The 18,699-nt window shown below is 46.0% G+C and overlaps 1 pseudogene; it reads right to left on the bottom strand.

Annotated features, from left to right (window-relative positions):
• Positions 1-15,333: 15,333 nt before the first annotated feature.
• LOC136646509 (5S ribosomal RNA) lies at positions 15,334-15,452 on the bottom strand (annotated as a pseudogene).
• Positions 15,453-18,699: the final 3,247 nt, after the last annotated feature.

The following is an 18,699-nucleotide window of genomic DNA, read 5'->3' as shown; positions in this document are numbered from 1 at the left end:
AAAGGGATAAGGCACTCAGTTTTTCTGTTTGGTGTACAGGAACAGTGGTTTACCTCTTTTCCTCAGGGAGGGCACCAGGATGAGGTCTCTTGTTGTCTGGTGTGCTCCTTGGGACATTTGGTGGGCCGCTGTGAGTTACAGGAAGCTGGACTAGATGGGCCTATGGCCTGATCCAGTGGGGCTGTTCTTATGTTCTTATACTATTGTAGTTGTTTGGAGGACTCTCAACAGCAACTTAATATAAGAAGATAATTTTCCTGGTTTTACCTTAACAGCAGTTAGCTTCATGAATCTGGCTTTCAGCTTTGTCACGTGTGCCCAGATTTGGCCCAGGTGTGATGTATTGACATGGATCTTGCCAGTAAGGAACAAAAGTGTCACCTTTATGTGGTTACCTTGGATGGTTGGTTGGCAACCTTCAGTCTCGAAAGACTATGGTATAAGCCTATAGCACCTGGTATTCCCAAATGGTCTCCCATTCAAGTACTAACCAGGCCTGACCCTGCTTAGCTTCCAAGATCAGACAAGATCAGGCATGTGCAGGGTAACAGTTGCTGCCTTGGATGATGGTATCTACCAAAACCATTTTTGACTGAGACTATATAAAGATGAACAATGCAGCAGCCTCCTAGTTGGCAACCTTCAGTCTCAAAAGACTCTGGTATCACGCTCTGAATGGTGGTTCTGGAACAGCATCTAGTGTGGCTGAAAAGGCCGATGTGGGAGTGACAATCCCTTCCACACTGGGAGCAAGTGCCTAGGCAGGCCAAGGGTCATGCAAGCAACCCAATCGTGTCTCCGGAAACACACTGGCTTTGCAGCAGGTTCCACTACACTTGCCCTGCTTAAAGCACCAAAGAGAGGCATTCACAGAAGCATAACATTTCCATGAAAACCCCTTCCTGCTCCACAGCTCAGTTTGACCCAGTTTCAATAGATAGGTGCCAAAGAAGACATTCCATCATCCAGGGAGGTGAAATTCAGTAGTGTAGTGTTTAAAAGGCAGTGAACTTCAGAGTGTCCACTATAGCCATCCTTGTAGTTGTTGGCAACCTTTTAGTCTCGAAAGACTATGGTATCGCCCTCTGAAAGGTGGTTCTGGAACAGCGTCGAGTGTGGCTGAAAAGGCCGATTCGGGAGTGACAATCCCTTCCACACTGGGAGCAAGTGCAGTCTGTCCCTGGTCTGTCTGCCTGGCTATGGGCCTTCCTTCTTTGCCTCTTAGCCTCAGACTGTTGGCCAAGTGTCTCTTCAAACTGGGAAAGGCCATGTTGCAGCCATCCAACCTTTTTAATAATACCATACTGAATTATTATGATAATTTTAGCTTTTAGCAATTATATAGCATCTTCTGAGTGTTCAAACTGTTTCCTGTGGACCATTCTTGATATTGTCCTTGCAATAACCCTGTAAGGTGAGTAAGCATTATCCTCCATTGCAACTAGGGAGTTGAGGCTGAGAGAGAGTGACTTTCCTAAGCTCCCCTCCTGAGAATCAATCACAGAGGCAAGAGTTGAACCCATATTTTTGGTGAAGCAAATATTATCAAGCCACCATAAATCTCAAGTGATCTCTTCTCCCAAGGAAACCAAAATCCGGACATCACTGTCCCTGGAATTTCTCCCTGCTGAGGAAAGTAGCAATACAATGGGTTGTACTCCCTCCTAGAAGAACAGTGCGGCAAGGCAAAGACCAGCTATCAACCTGGCGTATCCATTAGCTAGAGCAGAAGCAGCTTTAAAGAGTTTGCTTTCCTACTCCCTGCCAGAAAGAATGCAGTTGCAGTCGTCAGGGCCGGTGCTATCATTAGGCCTAGTGAGAAACCACCTAGGGTGCAGACCTCAAGAGAGGAGAGATACTGACTGAACTTTGAGGGCCACAGTTTTATGGAGGTTGGTTTATTAACCCATATAAAAAATGCAACTGACACTTTTTCCATTTTTATAAACCACAACAGTGCTATGGAATACAATTAATTATAAAGGCTTATGAATAATTTTTTGTTTCAGTTAGCCTTGCCTAGATCACAGAATAACCTGGCATGAGCCCTGTCTGCATTACCTATTTGTCCTAGGACTGTAGAACAAAGGGAAATGCACTCTGGACGCTTGACCTTGGCAAAAGGACTATTATTATTATTATTATACTTTATTTTTACCCTGCCTTTCTCCCCGAAGGGACTCAAGGCAGCTTACAAAACAAGGTTAAAACAGTTAAAAACATAATTTAAAAGCAGATAAAAACATAACATGTCATAAAAACAGTAGTCAGATAAAAACTAGTCAGATAAGAGCATAGGGCAGCAAATTAGAAAAGGATCAGGCCTGTGAACAGATGTTAAAAAATGTTAAGAGATGTTAAAAGATGTTAAAAAGGCCAGGAACTCAGAAGGCTTATCTAAACAGAAGGGTCTTCAGGCCTCGCCGGAAAGTTACAAGAGAAGGAGCAGTTCTTAAGTCAAGGGGAAGGGAATTCCATAGCGTTGGTGCCACTACTGAGAAGGCCCTATTCCTTGCTGCTGCCCCACGTACCTCCCTAGGCGGCGGCACTTGTTAAAAGGCCTTCTCTGATGACCTAAGAGGACAAGCTGGATTGTACGGGAGTAGGCAATCTCTAAGATACCCTGGCCCAGAGCAGTATAGGGCTTTAAAGGTAAAAACCAGCACCTTGAATTGGGCCCGGAAATGAATGGTCAGCCAGTGTAGCCGCTGGAGAAGTGGACTGACAGAGTCAAACAGCCTACCTCCAGTAACTATGTGGGCCGCTGCATTTTGCACTAGTTACAGTTTCCGAACCATCTTCAAGGGCAGCCCCACATAGAGCGTGTTACAATAATCTAGCTTCGAAGTCACCGTGGCATGGATTACCGTTGCCAGGTCTGCATGATCCAAGTACGGCTGCAGCTGGCACACCAGCCGAAGCTGAGCAAAGGCCCCCCTGGTCACAGCCGCCACCTGGGAATCCAGGAGCAGCTGTGAGTCCAGGTGGACCCCCAAGCTGCAGACGTGCTCCTTCAGGGGGAGTGCAACCCCATTCAGCACAAGCCGATACTCCAGCATCTGCATCGAGGATTTCCGAACCAGGAGAGCCTCTGTCTTATCCGGATTTAATTTCGGATTTAATTTAAATAACAAATTTAAGTTTGTTAGCCCCCATCCAGATCCTCACTGCCTCCAGACAGCACTCCAGGACTTCAACCGCCACCCTGGAGTCTGGAGGAAAGGAGAGATAGAGCTGGGTGTCATCAGCATATTGATGGCACCCCACTTCAAACCCCCGGATGACCTCTCTCAGCGGTTTCATGTAGATGTTAAATAGTATGGGGGACAGAATTGAACCCTGTGACACCCCACACCTCAAGGGTCAGGTTGTCGAACAGGCATCTCCTAGTACCACCATCTGGGACCGATCCTCCAAGTAGGAGCGGAACCACCGCAAAACAGTGCCTCCAACTCCCAACTCGGCCTAAGGGCTGTTAGACCTCATTACATTACTATCTGTTATCATCACTTTGGGAATAATTTGGATCAAAAGATAGGATGTAAATCATTGTAAGGGACGCCAGATATGAGTGCCATACCTAGTAGTTAGAGACAGCTCTCTACCTCTTTTCCTCACTCTCCTTATTGATTAAAAGGGCAGCTCAATCCCATTAAATGAGAGCACTGATACTGGGACTGTGAAACTAGCACTAGGTGTTGTAAAAGCACTGTAAAGCACTTTCTGACAGCCTGCGAGTAAGTGGTGCTGGCAGGAAGGCCTGCACTATCCTGCAGGTGCTGGATCCTGCCCACTGACTACTGGGGCAGAGAAGTTTTGTGCTGGGTGGCAAAAGGGCAGAGGGAGGATGGCGGGGGGAGTGTTCTGCAGGTGGGGAGGGAGTGTGTGAGAGTGAGGGAAGGTGGGGAGGGGTCAGTTCAGGCATGGGAGAGGGAGGTGACCATGAAGCAGGCCTCTGTCAGTCCTATTCCCCCATCCCAGGACTATCTGCATTATACAGGTACAGATAATAGCTGGCACAGATCTGAGTTGGCACAGATCAGACCCATTGAGCAGGCCTCAGTGCTACATGGAGTAAGGGAACAAATGTTCCCTTACCCTGATAAGACCCCCTGCCTGCTCTAATCCAACTCTGGATACAGTGTGAGCCCAGTGGCCCCACTGCACCAGTGTTGGATAAGACTGGGCTGCTAGAATAACTGGGAAAAGGTATGTCTTTGTTGCTGTTGACCGAACCTAGAAAGCCCAGACAGAAAAAGGTAACCTTGGGAAAGTTTCTCCCCCAGGTTAACAGAAAGTGCCCAGATCCATTGAATTGTAACCAAGCTTGTGACCTCCTCAAAATGAGGGATTTCACTAATATGAAACATAATATGAAACCCGGCTTCCATCTGGTTCCATGGCTGGGAACTTTCTTGTTGGCATCCTTCAGTCTCGGAAGACTATGGTGTCACGCTCTGAATGGTGGTTCTGGAACAGAGTGTCCTCTCCAGTGCGCGAAGCCTGGGTAAAGTAGGTATGGAGGATAGGCTGTTACCCATGCAGCAAATCCCCCCTCTCCACATCGCTGGAATGGTCCAATGGAAAGGCAGAGGCCAATACGGTTGGTTCCAGCGGCGTCACAGGAGTTGCCAGAACGTGATTGTGTTCAGCCATGAACTGCCTCATGTGTTCAGCCATGAACTCCAGCTCCGGATTTTGCCTTGAGGTTGACTCCTGAAGCCTTTTCCATAACTGGATGTAGCCACAAGGCAGTGGAGGTTTGGGATCAGAGTTTTCCTTCTCTCAGATGAGCTGCCTTCCCAGGCTGACAGGTCTCATCTACCCGGTGGTTGTTTAGTCGCCTCTTACGACAAGTACAGCCAAACTGAGGGCCTATTCTTATCCTCAGCCTCCAGGGGAACTAAGCATGATAGTTCTAACTAAGCATGGCTGGGAACTAAGCATGTTAAAACAAACTACATTTTGTGCTGAACGTATGTGTCGGCCATACAACAAAATAGAGGAACAATTACCCTGAAACCGATATTAGATTTCCACATCCATGCTTTTCATGTGATTATTGGTAGTGTAGGAAACTTCCTTCATATGTTGATTTCCTCTGAAAAAGCCCTTTCCCTGTGTGCATCTATTCATAGGAAGAAAGAGCCCCCATGGCAATGAAGAGAGATAATTCAATCCGTCATGCCATGGAAATTGAAAAATGCCAACTGTGGTCAGAAGTTAAATATATGCTAGATGCGATCTGATCCTACACAGCATCACCATTTTGGCAGAGACAAGATTGCTTACAAAACCTAACTGTAGGGGATCAGGCTGTTTGTCAGATCATACCCCCCCCCCCCACACACACACACACAGAAGAGTTGCTTTTTTTTTTTTTTTTTTTTTGCATACAACCCTTACTGCACTTCCTGTGCTTAAAACTGCAAAAAGATCAAACAGGTGTTTGCGTGAAGGCACTTGTAAATCGCTAAATCAGCAAGGCCGTTTCAGGCAAGTGGATGAGTTAAAGTGAGAGACCTTTGCTCAGGTGATAATTGCACTCTTCTGACCTCAGACATTAGTCAAAGATTTCTGAAGAGCACCCGTTGGCACAGGCAATTATATTTAATAATAGTTAATTACAGAATCATAAATATTTGAGATTGGAAAGACCCAGGAGGTCATCTAGTCCCTTTCCCTATCAGTGCAGAATCCCTTCCCATTGTACAGGTGCTAGAGAGAATATTGCCCACACACTAATGCAACTTCCTGCCAGGAGAATTAGCTCTAAGTTCTGCCTCTGCTGAAATTCTCCATTTCTTAATTTCATCTCTGTAGCGGTACCTGTTCAGTCTCTGCTAAGCAATTTCCTACCGTCCCAAGTGTTTAAACCAATCAAATATTTGTAGACGGTTAGCATGCCTCTCTTCACATATCGCTTAGCCAAACTTTACATATTTATTTAGTTCTTTTAATCTTCCTTATAGGCAAATCCCAACTGCCCCATAATTATTTTGTTGCTCCTCTTTGATCTTTCTTGTGGTTTCTATCTTTCTGAAAATGAGTTAGCCAGATTTGCATGCAGATGATGGATTGTGTGGGGTTCTTTCTTTCTTTTTTTTTAAAGCTGTCATTGGAGCCAGTAAGAAAAGGCTGCATGGATCTTCACTGAAATTGCTTTTTGTGTCTGCAGTGCTCGTAGATTGCACTGTTTCTACTGCAACACAAGCTCTGTTATTCTAAAGAGGGGTCAAAGAAATGCCTCTTAAAAATTCTCCCCAAGATCCTCTGTTTATAGTGCTGTCAGCAACAGAACCTGACACCACTAAAAGCCTTCTTCAGAAATCCCAGCATCTACAACCAAGATAGATGTGTTCTGAAATCACTGCTTGATTTATTTATTACATTGCTACTCTTCCTTTCTTCCACTAAAGCTAAAACAGTGGCACATAGTGTTCCCAAGCCACTCCCCTACTTAAACCAAATTTGGTTAGGCTTCAAAAAAGTGGCTGCCTCGTGGATCTTCAGATCATGTTCTGTCATGCGAGCAAGGCCATGGTCTACAGGTCTCAGATGACTCTGCTAGTCCAGTCCTCATGCATGTATTTACTTAAGGGTGCAATCCTAACCCACTTTCCAACATTGACATAAGGGTAATGCAGCTCTGAGGTAAGGGAATAAACATTCCCTTACTTTAAGGAGAGCTCCATGAGTGCCACCCAACTGCAGGATGCAGCACACGTCCCATTGGCACAGCTATGCCAGTGCTGGAAAGTTTGTTAGGATAGGGGCCTAAAATATTGAAAGCCTGCCTCTCTCCTCTGAAAAGTAATATTCATAACAGTGAACAATCATTAAAACAACGTGAAATGCAGAATAAATATCAAATTCAAAGAAAAACAGCAGCAAACCTAAATAGCAGAAGAAGGAAAATGAGAGAAGAGTAGAGAAAACAGAGCAGAAAAGGGGAGTCTTCAGGAAGCACTAAAAATGCAGAGAAGGGTCAACTGTAATTCAAAGAGGAGGAAATTCTGTATCTGTGGCACCACCACCAAGAAGGCCCTCCCCCATGTCACCACTAATAGAGCTTCAAACAGTGGTGTCACTTGCAGGAATGCCCCTCCAGCTGACCTTGGGATGAGCATGGGGGGAGTCCTAAACCAGATACCTCAGATAACCTGGTCCTAAACCACGTAGGGTTTTAAAGACCATCACCAGAACCTTGAATTGCACCCAGAAAGGGACTGGCAAAAAGTTCAATTGGAAAGTTGAGATCTAACAGAGCCAAACAACGTGGCTTTGCTCATATACATCAACTGTATTTTGCACTAACTGTAGTTTCTGGATAGGCTTCCAGGTGGTCCCATGTCAAGCGCAATACAATAATCCAATCTTGATGGCACTAATGCACAGAACACCATGGTCAGGCGTTCTCGGCAGTTAATGACTCACAGCCCAATCCTGAGCTGCCCGGGGTGCCCAGGCTCAGTGGCACCGAGAAGGGCTACTGCCAAATCCTGTGCCTCCCAAGCTACCGCGGGAGGCACCTCAGGAGAAGGGGACTTTTGTCCCCTTCCCCTGAGTAAGGTAAGCAGCCCCGCAATGGGGCTACTCACTTTACCGCCGACCTAAAGGCACTCGTGTAGGGCACGCAGCCCTCCACGAGTGTCCTGGACCCTGTGGAACAGAGCTCTGCGGATCTGCCTCCCATCCCTCACCCAGGCAAGCCTCCAGCCCTCCCCGCATCACACCTCCCTGTCACACCTCCCGCCCGCCCTCTCTACACCCCTGCTGGCCTCTGCCCTCCCCGGAACGCCTCCTCCCCACCCCTACCCCCGCCTACCTTTCCGCAGCTTGGCAGTCTGGGCTAGCGCCAGTGGGAACCCGGCAGTGAGCCAGCAAACTCACTGGCAGCACGGAGCCGTAACGCCGAGCATAGGATTGGGACCTCAGTTGGGCCACTGCCTATCAGAACAGAGATGCTCTTGTCACAAGGAGCAAGGAAAGATCCAGGAGTACCTCCCAAACTGCAAACCGACTCCTTTGGTGGGAATAAAACCCCATCAAGAACTGTTTGATAATTCAACACCTGTATTGCATATTTTGCTGAGCTTGAATGCAAGCCAGTGCTTAAAACTTTGTTTAAAAAAATGCAACAGGAGGTTTCATGACAGCAGCTGGAAGCCAGTCCAAAAATTGTATTCTCTAAATGGCAGAGAGACCACATGCCTCTTCCAGCAATTTGACATTTTTACAACTTTTTCTGGTCTCCTACTCCTACTTCCATGGCTGTAGGCATTCCCTGACACCTGTCCAGCTGCTCAGGTTTTCAGGTAGTCTTAGGATCAGTTCTGACATTACATTACAGTGGGGAATGCAGATGTAGGAATTACTCTGCTTTTCAATCCTTGTATGTAATGTGATGGCCTAAGTCTAACTCATGGATTTCACCTACAGTTTGATTTGTTTCCTCAAGGGTCATTATAAGGCAAACATCTGGCCAGAGGTAATATCCATGAATCAGCACTTCAGCTAACAAACTCATTGCTAGTGTGGGCTCAGAAGCACAAATGAGCCTCACTCTCAATCTCACTTGCAATGTATCAGACCTTCCAAATCAATCCTGAGAATATCTAGATTAGAAGACAAGAGGGAACCAACAAGTAAATACATTTTATGTAAATTCAGTTTATTTTTATGAAAATGTATTCTGTAAAGATAGTTCACTAAATCTAGAATTATATTTAAAACATTTAAACATTGTGATTGTCCTTTTGCAATGTTCTCATTCATCATGTTAGGTTGTACATTAAGCCTAGTGTACATTCCCCAAAAGAACTACGCTGAAATAATGTCTGATTTCCTACTCACAAAACAGAAGCAACATTTATCATGTTGCAAACGAGATCAACAATATTAGTAAAAGAAGAGAGATCAAGAGAACTGTTTCAGTTGTGCTTGTAGAATGCTTCACTTTGGTACACAGAGGTGATAGATTTTACATTATAATTTCTGTGGTATGAGATCACAGAAAATGTGTTCATACAGCTATCCTGTCCCCGTTGGATTAAGCCCACTGTATGAAGTTTTGAGCCATAGAAATAAGCAGGAGACAGTGGGAGGTAATTCTGGAAGGCAGAACTAAGGAACTGAGAAGATGATTGAGATCTAGAGAGGCAAGGCAGTCAGATAGATAGATAGATAGATAGATAGATAGATAGATAGATAGATAGATAGAAAGAAAGAAAGAAAGAAAGAAAGAAAGAAAGAAAGAAAGAAAGAAAGAAAGAAAGAAGGTCTGAGCGACTTACCTCCCTGGCAGAAAACATGTTCCAACAACCTCTAGAACACAACCATATAGTGCTGCTGGATTTCCAGTCTGTCTGAAGACCTACTCCCTCAGTGAAGAACAGATCCCTTAAGAAGCTGGAATTTGGATTGGTGTGAAGCAGTTCTGTAGCACTCTGTATTTGTTAGAGGACCAGTTGGAATCTTCAGTAAGAAAGGGTATATATGAAGATGGGGTCCTGAGTAATTGACAAGGCAGCTTCTGCAGGTGGGAAGATGGCTTGGACTGCTCGCATGGGTGATAACAGATGCTACTTTTAGAGTCCCTGACAGCTATCCCTGACAGATCCTGTCAGGATCTCCTCCTGTCCTAGAATCTGCTCATCCCCAGTAGGACTTCAGATCCTTCGAAACTCTCATCACATTGTCCAAGTTCCACTTTCAGGGTCATGGCAGCATCCTGCTCTGAGTCAGGAAATGGGTCACTGGTTGTGGCCATGACACCAAATCTGAAAAGGAACTGAACTGGCAAGAACAACAGGGTTGGTAGCATATCAGAGGCTGGAAAGCGTGGCAACCTGCTAGTAGCGTAGCTAGAGGAGGTGCAAAGCACTAAGATTTGCAGGGAGACTCACTACGGCACACAAGTAGCAAATGACTCTGTTTTGCTCCCACTGCCGGGAATGGCTCCAAAGGCAAGGGAGAGGGGCTGCTTGCATACCGCAGTGAGGCTTCCTGAAAAACTTAGGGCTTTGCACCCCTTCTAGCTATGCCACTGCATAGAAATGGCACCCTTCCTAATCTCGTTACACAATCTCTTTATCTTGTCGGACGTGCTCCAGCTTTTGCTCCTCTTCCAAGCCTCCCAGTCACCCCTTCCCCTCCACAATAGCAAGCAACCCAGTTCATTTTGGCATGGCTGCATGCTATGTCGGTGACAAAAATTAACCTAATGTCTTTCAGCTGTAGAGTGTTCTGTCAGGAAGGCCAGGGTTGTGAAGACAAACCAAGAAAGAGGTAAACAAGCAGATGTTCTAAGGGGCACAAGAGTACAGATAAACTGATCTAGGATGTAACAGAATGTTTCTTGCTGATTAACCTTTGTCTGAGCTAAAACATATATTTGATGTGATTATTAGGCATTCTGGATGGTGATGCGCTTGCTCTCTGTTGCTGGAGCTCACTTCATTAAAGAGAAATTAATTAAGACCTTGCTGGTGTTACCTGTCTCGTAAAATCAGACAACACATTCTGGGAACATTTGTCCCTGATATGGGAAAAAAGGATAAGATAGGACTCTTAATAATGTTTTTTGAACCTTGATCCGCCTTTGCAATGTGGAGTCCATATATACTTTTGCTAACAATGCTAGCATACCTGAATATATATGGACATATGAAGTTGCCTTCCACTAAGCCTAAACACTGGTCTATTGAAGTGGTTGTCAAACTGGTGGGCCATGAACCACCAGCCTGAGAAGCCATGTCTCCACCCCCTTAAGGAGCAGGGTGGGGGATGGTAAACTTACCTCTGTCTGCGCCAGCCTTTAGGGGGTGCAGGGAGACCCTCAGAACACCCTCAGATCACAGAAAATGTGATCGCAATAATAATAATAATAATAATAATAATAATAATAATAATGTTGGCAACCTTCAGTCTCGGAAGACTGAAGTATCTTGGTATACTTTGGTATCGCGCTCTGGATGGTGGTTCTGGAACAGCGTCTAGTGTGGCTGAAAAGGCCGATTCGGGAGTGACAATCCCTTCCACACTGGGAGCAAGTGCAGTCTGTCCCTGGTCTGTCTCCCTGGCTATGGGCCTTCCTTCTTTCCTCTTTGCCTCAGCCTGTTGGCCAAGTGTCTCTTCAAACTGGGAAAGGCTATGCTGCACAGCCTGCCTCCAAGCGGGCTGCTCAGAGGCCAGGGTTTCCCACCTGTTGAGGTCCACTCCTAAGGCCTTCAGATCCCTCTTGCAGATGTCCTTGTATCGCAGCTGTGGTCTACCTGTAGGGTGCTTTCCTTGCACGAGTTCTCCATAGAGGAGATCCTTTGGGATCCGGCCATCATCCATTCTCACAACATGACCGAGCCAACGCAGGCGTCTCTGTTTGGGCAGTGCATACATGCTAGGGATTCCAGCTCGTTCCAGGACTGTGTTGTTTGGAACTTTGTCCTGCCAGGTGATGCCGAGGATGCGTCGGAGGCAGCGCATGTGGAATGCTTTCAGTTTCTTCTCCTGTTGTGAGCGAAGAGTCCATGACTCGCTGCAGTACAGAAGTGTGCGCAGGACGCAAGCTCTGTAGACTTGGATCTTGGTATGTTCCGTCAGCTTCTTGTTGGACCAGACTCTCTTTGTCAGTCTGTAAAATGTGGTAGCTGCTTTACCGATGCGTTTGTTTAGCTCGGTATCGAGAGAAAGAGTGTCGGAGATCGTTGAGCCAAGGTACACAAAGTCATGGACAACCTCCAGTTCATGCTCAGAGATTGTAATGCAGGGAGGTGAGTCCACATCCTGAACCATGACCTGTGTTTTCTTAAGGCTGATCGTCAGTCCAAAATCTTGGCAGGCCTTGCTAAAACGATCCATGAGCTGCTGGAGATCTTTGGCAGAGTGGGTAGTGACAGCTGCATCGTCAGCAAAGAGGAAGTCACGCAGACATTTCAGCTGAACTTTGGACTTTGCTCTCAGTCTGGAGAGGTTGAAGAGCTTTCCGTCTGATCTGGTCTGGAGATAGATGCCTTCTGTTGCAGTTCCAAAGGCATGCTTCAGCAGGACAGCGAAGAAAATCCCAAACAAGGTTGGCGCAAGAACACAGCCCTGCTTCACTCCGCTTCGGATGTCAAAGGGGTCTGATGTGGAGCCATCGAAGACAACAGTGCCTTTCATGTCCTTGTGGAAAGATCTGATGATGCTGAGGAGCCTGGGTGGACATCCAATCTTGGGGAGAATCTTGAAGAGTCCGTCCCTGCTGACCAGGTCGAAAGCCTTCGTGAGATCTATGAAGGCTATAAAGAGTGGCTGTCATTGTTCCCTGCATTTCTCCTGCAATTGTCTAAGGGAGAATACCATATCAGTGGTGGACCTGTTGGCTCCACTTTAGGACTTCAGCAGGGATGCTGTCTTTTCCTGGTGCCTTGCCAAAGGCAAGGGAGTCCAGGGCCATGTGAAGTTCTTCTAGGGTTGGTTCACTGTCAAGCTCCTCCAGCACAGGCAGGCACTCAATGTTGTTCAGCGCTTCTTCGGTGACTACATTTTCTCTGGAATATAGCTCAGAGTAGTGCTGCACCCAGCATTCCATCTGCTGCGCCTGATCCTGGATGACCTCGCCTGCTGCAGACTTCAGAGGGGCAATTTTCTTCTGTGTTGGACCTAGGGCCTGCTTGATACCTTCATACATCCCCTTGATGTTGCCCGTGTCAGCTGCTATCTGTATCTCGGAACAGAGCTGGAGCCAGTAGTCGTTAGCACATCTCCTGGCAGCCTGCTGGACTTTGCTGCGAGCAGCTTGGAGGACCTGCAGGTTGAGCTCACTGGGACAGGCCTTGTATGCTGCTTGAGCTCTCCTCTTTTCCTCAATGACTGGTGTCAACTCCTCAGAGTGGGCTTCAAACCAGTCTGCCATCTTGTTGGTCTTCTTGCCAAATATGGACAAGGCGGTGTTGTAAACGGAATTCTTGAAATGTTCCCATCTGTTGGATGCGTTTGCATCGGCCGGGCCTGGAAGAGATTCCTCAAGTGCTCGTGCAAATTCCTCCACTTTCCTCTGATCCCAGATCTTGCTGGTATCAATGCAAGGTCTTCCTTCCTTTTTCATGGGATACAGTCACTTTGCTTGCAGTTTCACTCTGCTGCACACCAGGGAGTGGTCAGTGTCGCAGGCAGCACCATGATAACTGCGTGTGATCTTGATGCTGGGAAGGCTGGAGCGTCTGGAGAGAATCAGGTCGAGCTGGTGCCAGTGCTTTGATCTTGGGTGTCTCCAAGAGACTCTATGTTGGGGCTTCGTGTTGAAGAATGTGTTGCTGACACAGAGACCATGATGACAGCAAAACTCTAGCAGGCGTTGGCCATTTTCATTCATCTTCCCAGTGCCGAACTGACCTAAGCAAGTGGGCCACGAACTGTGATCAGCACCAACTCTAGCATTGAAATTGCCGAGGATGAACAATAGCTCTTTTACAGGGATCTTCTTGATAGTGGTTGCCAGGTCACCGTAGAATTTGTCTTTGGCTTCTGCTGGAGACGACAGAGTCGGTGCATAAGCACTGATGAGTGTGACAGGTCCTGCTGATGACTGGAGCTGCAGGGACATAATTCTTTCACTTCCCACAGTAGGTGGGATGATGGATTCCAGCAGGGTATTTCTGACTGCAAAGCCAACGCCATGTTCCCTGGTTTCGTTTGGTGGTTTTCCCTGCCAGAAAAATGAGAAATTTCTCTCCTTGACAGATCCGGAATCTGGCAGCCTTGTCTCTTGAAGAGCGATGATGTCCATCTGCAGTCTGCTCAGCTCCATGTCGATGACAGCTGTTTTGCGTGCATTGTCTATTTCTTGCAGGTCATCAGAGAAGCCAGGTGTCAATGTCCTTACGTTCCAGGTGCCCAGTTTTAGGGCAGGAGTTTTCTGTTTTCTGTTGCATGGTGCAGAGTTGTCAATCCGCTTGTCGGTTTTCACCCTAAACCCCATGCACCCCATGAGGTTAACGGACTGTGGCGAGGCAATACCTTACTGGCTGGGGACTGCCCAGCTTAAGGTGGGCGGTAGCTGCCCAATGAGATGCAATGATCTCCCACCGTCGGAAGCAGCCCCTGGCGTCACGCTCTATGCCAATCGAGCGAAGACTTATAACCGGTAAACTGCTGCTTCCCGTGTTGTGCCGACGCCGTATGGCGAAGTTGGAGTGTCCTCTCCAGTGCGCGAAGCCTGGGTAAAGAAGGTATGGAGGATATGCTGTTACCCATGCAGCAAATCCCCCCTCTCCACATCGCTGAAATGGTCCAATGGAAAGGCAGAGGCCAATACGGTTGGTTCCAGCGGCGTCGCAGGAGTTGCCAGAACGTGACTGTGTTCAGCCATGAACTGCCTCAGGGACTCCGGCTCCGGATTTTGCCTCGAGGTTGACTCCTGAAGCCTTTTCCATAACTGGATGTAGCCACAAGGCAGTGGAGGTTTGGAATCAGAGTTTTCCTTCTCTCTAATCATTTCCTAATAATTATTTCCTAATATTTATTATTTCCTAATATTTCTCTAATTATTTCATAATAATAATAATAATAATAATAATAATAATAATAATAACTATTTATATACCGCTTTTTAACAAAAAGTTCCCAATCCACTTAATGGGTTGCGATTGTGAAACTGGAAGTAGGTTGTGACTGCATTTTTTCAGTGTTCTGAGGCAAGGGGAGCCCTGGATGATGGTGCAGATAGAGGTAAGTAAAATAAAAGTAATAAATTATTCCATCTGCTCTGAGCGTGGGAGGATGGAGGCCAGAATGTGAAACCAGATCAGAAAGAAACATCTGAAATGTTGTGGTTCTTGAAAGATAGAACCTTCTTTCAATGGTAAAAATCCCTACGGGGATATAAATAGCCTGCCTATGTAAACAGCCTTGAATAAAGCCTAAGGAGAAATCTGATGACCAAGAAAGGTGGTATATAAATACCTGTATTATTATTATTATTATTATTATTATTATTATTATTATTATTATTATTATTATTATTAATAAAAGCCCCTTTGTCCCCATCAGCAGCATAATTCTGGTGGCGCAATCAATCTCACCTGCCCCACAAAGACTTATCTCTGTTCTCAAACTCCCAGAGAGTTCAAGACCATCTCTGTCAACTGGCAGTGGCTCTGCAAGTATTCAGATAGATTCTTACGTATCATGGGCTAGGTGGGATAACACAATTGATGGCCTAATTTTATGGACCTTTTACGGCAGTGGGACCACTATACTGCTGGCATAAAAGGCCTTGCGATGGAATGAAGATTGAGCCGCTGCCGCAAGGCAGCTGGTTGGCAACCTTCAGTCTCGAAAGACTATGGTATATGCCTACAGCACCCAGTATTCCCAGGCGGTCTCCCATCCAAGTACTAACCAGGCTTGACCCTGCTTAGCTTCCAAGATCAGATGAGATTGGGCATGTGCAGGGTAACAAGGCAGCTGCAGCAGTGGATTCCTGTCACCACTGACCCCAGATGCCACCAGGGCAGTTAGGCTAATATGGAGGGTGGGTCATGAGTGAGGAAGTCAGGGAGAGTATTGGGGTGGACAGCTGGGGGAATTTGGGGCATGTGGAGGGCAGGAGGGGGTGGATCTACTGGCAACAACTTTCACCATATCATATCCCCTGTTTTCCAACTCAACACATCCCTGGCTTTCTCATACTCGAGACAGTAAAATGGCTGGCATAGGTACGAGGAGACCCATAGATGCTCACGTAGCCTGTCAGGAGGAAAGTAAAATATGTTTACTTACCTCCTGCAGGCTGTCCAATCACACATACACCCCCATAGGATGTAGTATGCACTCCATTAGCAGGGCTGCATGTTATCACATGGAAGGGGATAGGATTGGGATGTGAGTGTGGGACCTTTGCATTCAGGGCAGGAAGTTATTGTTCCTCTGAAAGTGAAATATGTATTTGCATATATAAACATACAACTAGCCTTAAGTTCCAATCCTCAAAATACTGGTATTTATCACTCTCTGTACATATTTAAAAAAAATAGCCAGGCACTTCTAATTGCATCTTCTAAATAAGGCATGACTTTGCATCTTGCATTCAGTACATTGGTGGAAATAATTGCTCCTTGGACCGCTGCCTTGGTTCCTCAACCTTGAGAACAGGCTTCCCTTTAGTGGCACGCTCAAACCACATCTGCTAATTGCTCGGTTTGGTTAACGGTTTTGTTTTGAAAAGTCCTGGTTTAACCTTTTCTTCCCCTCCCCTTAATCATGAAAGCCTCTGTTTTCTTTCCAATCTTGTTCTCCTGATGTGTTGTTTCTTCCAGGTCCAGAAGCTGAAAATGAGGCAATAATGTTCTCTATTGTGTTAGGTAATCGATCATTTAGATGACTGCGCTCTTAAGAGGTTAAAAACAAATATTACCCATGCACTGTCAGAAAAGAGACATCTCTAGAGACTGGGAAAACCTTTGTTCATTGGAAAATAATTAAATTTGTGAAAAGCAAAACGAGATATGCAGTTACAGGGCTGATAAAATTGATATCTATAAGCACTTTACTTTGAGAATTATTTAAAGACATTCCTGAAGTTTAATAATTTCTTTTTCCTGGCCCAAAATGATCAGTACAAGGAATGTTAACATTCTGGGTGTTCCTCCCCCCACCCTCTTGTCATACTGTTCATTGCAGGGCTTGCTAGGTTTTGACTGCATTGAGGATGGCTCCCTCTTTTGGGGGAACTATATTAGTGCACCCTTTAAAATAAGTATTGACCCAGATTTGGAAATACTGCTGATTAAAAACATGCAGCTCACAACACTGACTTGGCCTGATGACTAGATCACTAAGTCCAGTGTACACATGATGTTTAGAGTGCTGCTTGCCTGCTGCCTTTCACAGCATGGAAAGGAATGAATCTTTCCTTTTTACTGGCTCTCTACGTCAATATCATTTTCAATGATCTGATCCTATATGTGCTTTTCTCATCAGAGGCCCATCATGGAAGGTTGATCAAAGTCTCCTTATACACCCTACAATAGTTTATTATTAAAGTGATATACTGAAGCAGTTGCTTTTTTCCTGCAATGAATTGTAGAAAGATAGAAACCTCGTCTGATCTTGGAAGCTAAGCAGGGTCAGGCGCAGTTAGCACCTGGGTGGGAGACCGCCGGGGAATACCAGGTGCTGTAGGTTTCATAGTCTTTCGAGACTGAAGGTTTCCAACCAGAAACCTGACCAGTGGAACCTGGATTACCTCTCCTTTACTAGCTGACGTGGAACATACTTTACACTAACTAGGGGAGATCAGCTGAGCTGGACAAGTTTCCCTAGTGAGTGATACCTCCCCCAGCTGTAATGTGAATTCAGTCATAGTGTGGACATTCTTCATTCACCACCAATAGCTACTAGAAATGGGATGGGGAGCTAGAAATTCACTAGGCGCCCAATCCTAGCGTACCCCCCCCCACAACTGGTACAGCCACACCAAGTTGGGGAAGGATCAGGAGGCTTCAGTGGAGAAGCCTCTGTAAGCCTCCTGCTCCACAATGAGTTTCCGTGGATCTGTGTTGGCAGTTTTGCTGGTTCCTATCCAAGGAGACAAAGGGCATGGGAATGCTTGAAAAAGAGGGGATAGGATCCAATGCACACCATCTCTGCTGGATCCATCCCCTCTCACAGTCTCTTCACCCTATTCTGCCCTCTCCTGACCCCCCTCCCACTGCTTCCTTACTTGCTCTGGTGGGTGCTCAGCAGTGTCCAGGGAACACGGCTCCCAAAATGGCTCTGCACTGTTGGCAGCCATTTTACAACAGTGAAACTGTGTTCTGCTGTCACAAAGCCCTGTCTGCAGTGGCGTAGTGCTAGGATTGGGCTGTAGTATCCATGGAACACTGCTGAGTCATGTAGTTAAATGTTTGAGTCATGATGACCAGAAAGGGGAATCAGACACTGCAAGAAGTCCATGTAATGTGACATCCATAAGGAGAGTATAACATCTTCTCCAGCCCTTAACCTATGATATACTAGTAGGGACATACTTTATGAAGACATTTCAGAAATGTTTGGGATATGGAGCAGGAGGAGCCAACAGTGGACGAACAGGCATGTCTCCAAGAGCTCCTGGGAGACAGTTTGTTTCCCCCAAAATACTGCAAGTCTGAAGAGGACCTGAAGATCTTTGTTAGGAGAGACAAGAACTTCATTGGTGCAGGTACCTGGGAAAATGAAAGCCCGATGGAGGGGCTTTCTTCTCAGAGGAATCTAACCATTTGTGACAGTATTGGGGGAGGTGCAGTGATCTGCAATCAAGCTGCTGGCTCCCTGCTGAGATGCCATATGGAAGGAAAAAAAAAAAAGCGTGAAGTGTAAAGTTTAAGCTGGAAATTTAAGATAAGCAAGAGTTAATATTGTCCCCGGCTCTGATTGACTGATTTGGCTAAAAGCCCTATATTGGAGGCATTAACAAGAGACTTTTTTAAGGAGGTTGAAAGTGCTCTTTTTCCCTGTCGTGGAATAAATTGGTGGTGGATTATAATTACAAATATAACTTGGGTGTGAAATAAAATCCAGAATTATTCTTTGACATAATTGGATATAAATACAATTCTCATTAGATTTGAAAGAGCTTTGTTTTCTCTGCACCAGAGATGGTGAAACTGTTTTCTTTCGTTTTGTTTTTCTCTCCGTTAACCGCACTGGACTGTTATCTGCAAGAGGTATGTAAGG

Source organism: Tiliqua scincoides, chromosome 3 (genome assembly GCF_035046505.1).
Source record: "Tiliqua scincoides isolate rTilSci1 chromosome 3, rTilSci1.hap2, whole genome shotgun sequence".
Classification (NCBI taxonomy): Eukaryota; Metazoa; Chordata; class Lepidosauria; order Squamata; family Scincidae; genus Tiliqua; species Tiliqua scincoides.
The sequence above is the reverse complement of the archived record's forward strand: the minus strand, read 5'-3'. Positions and strand labels throughout refer to the sequence as shown.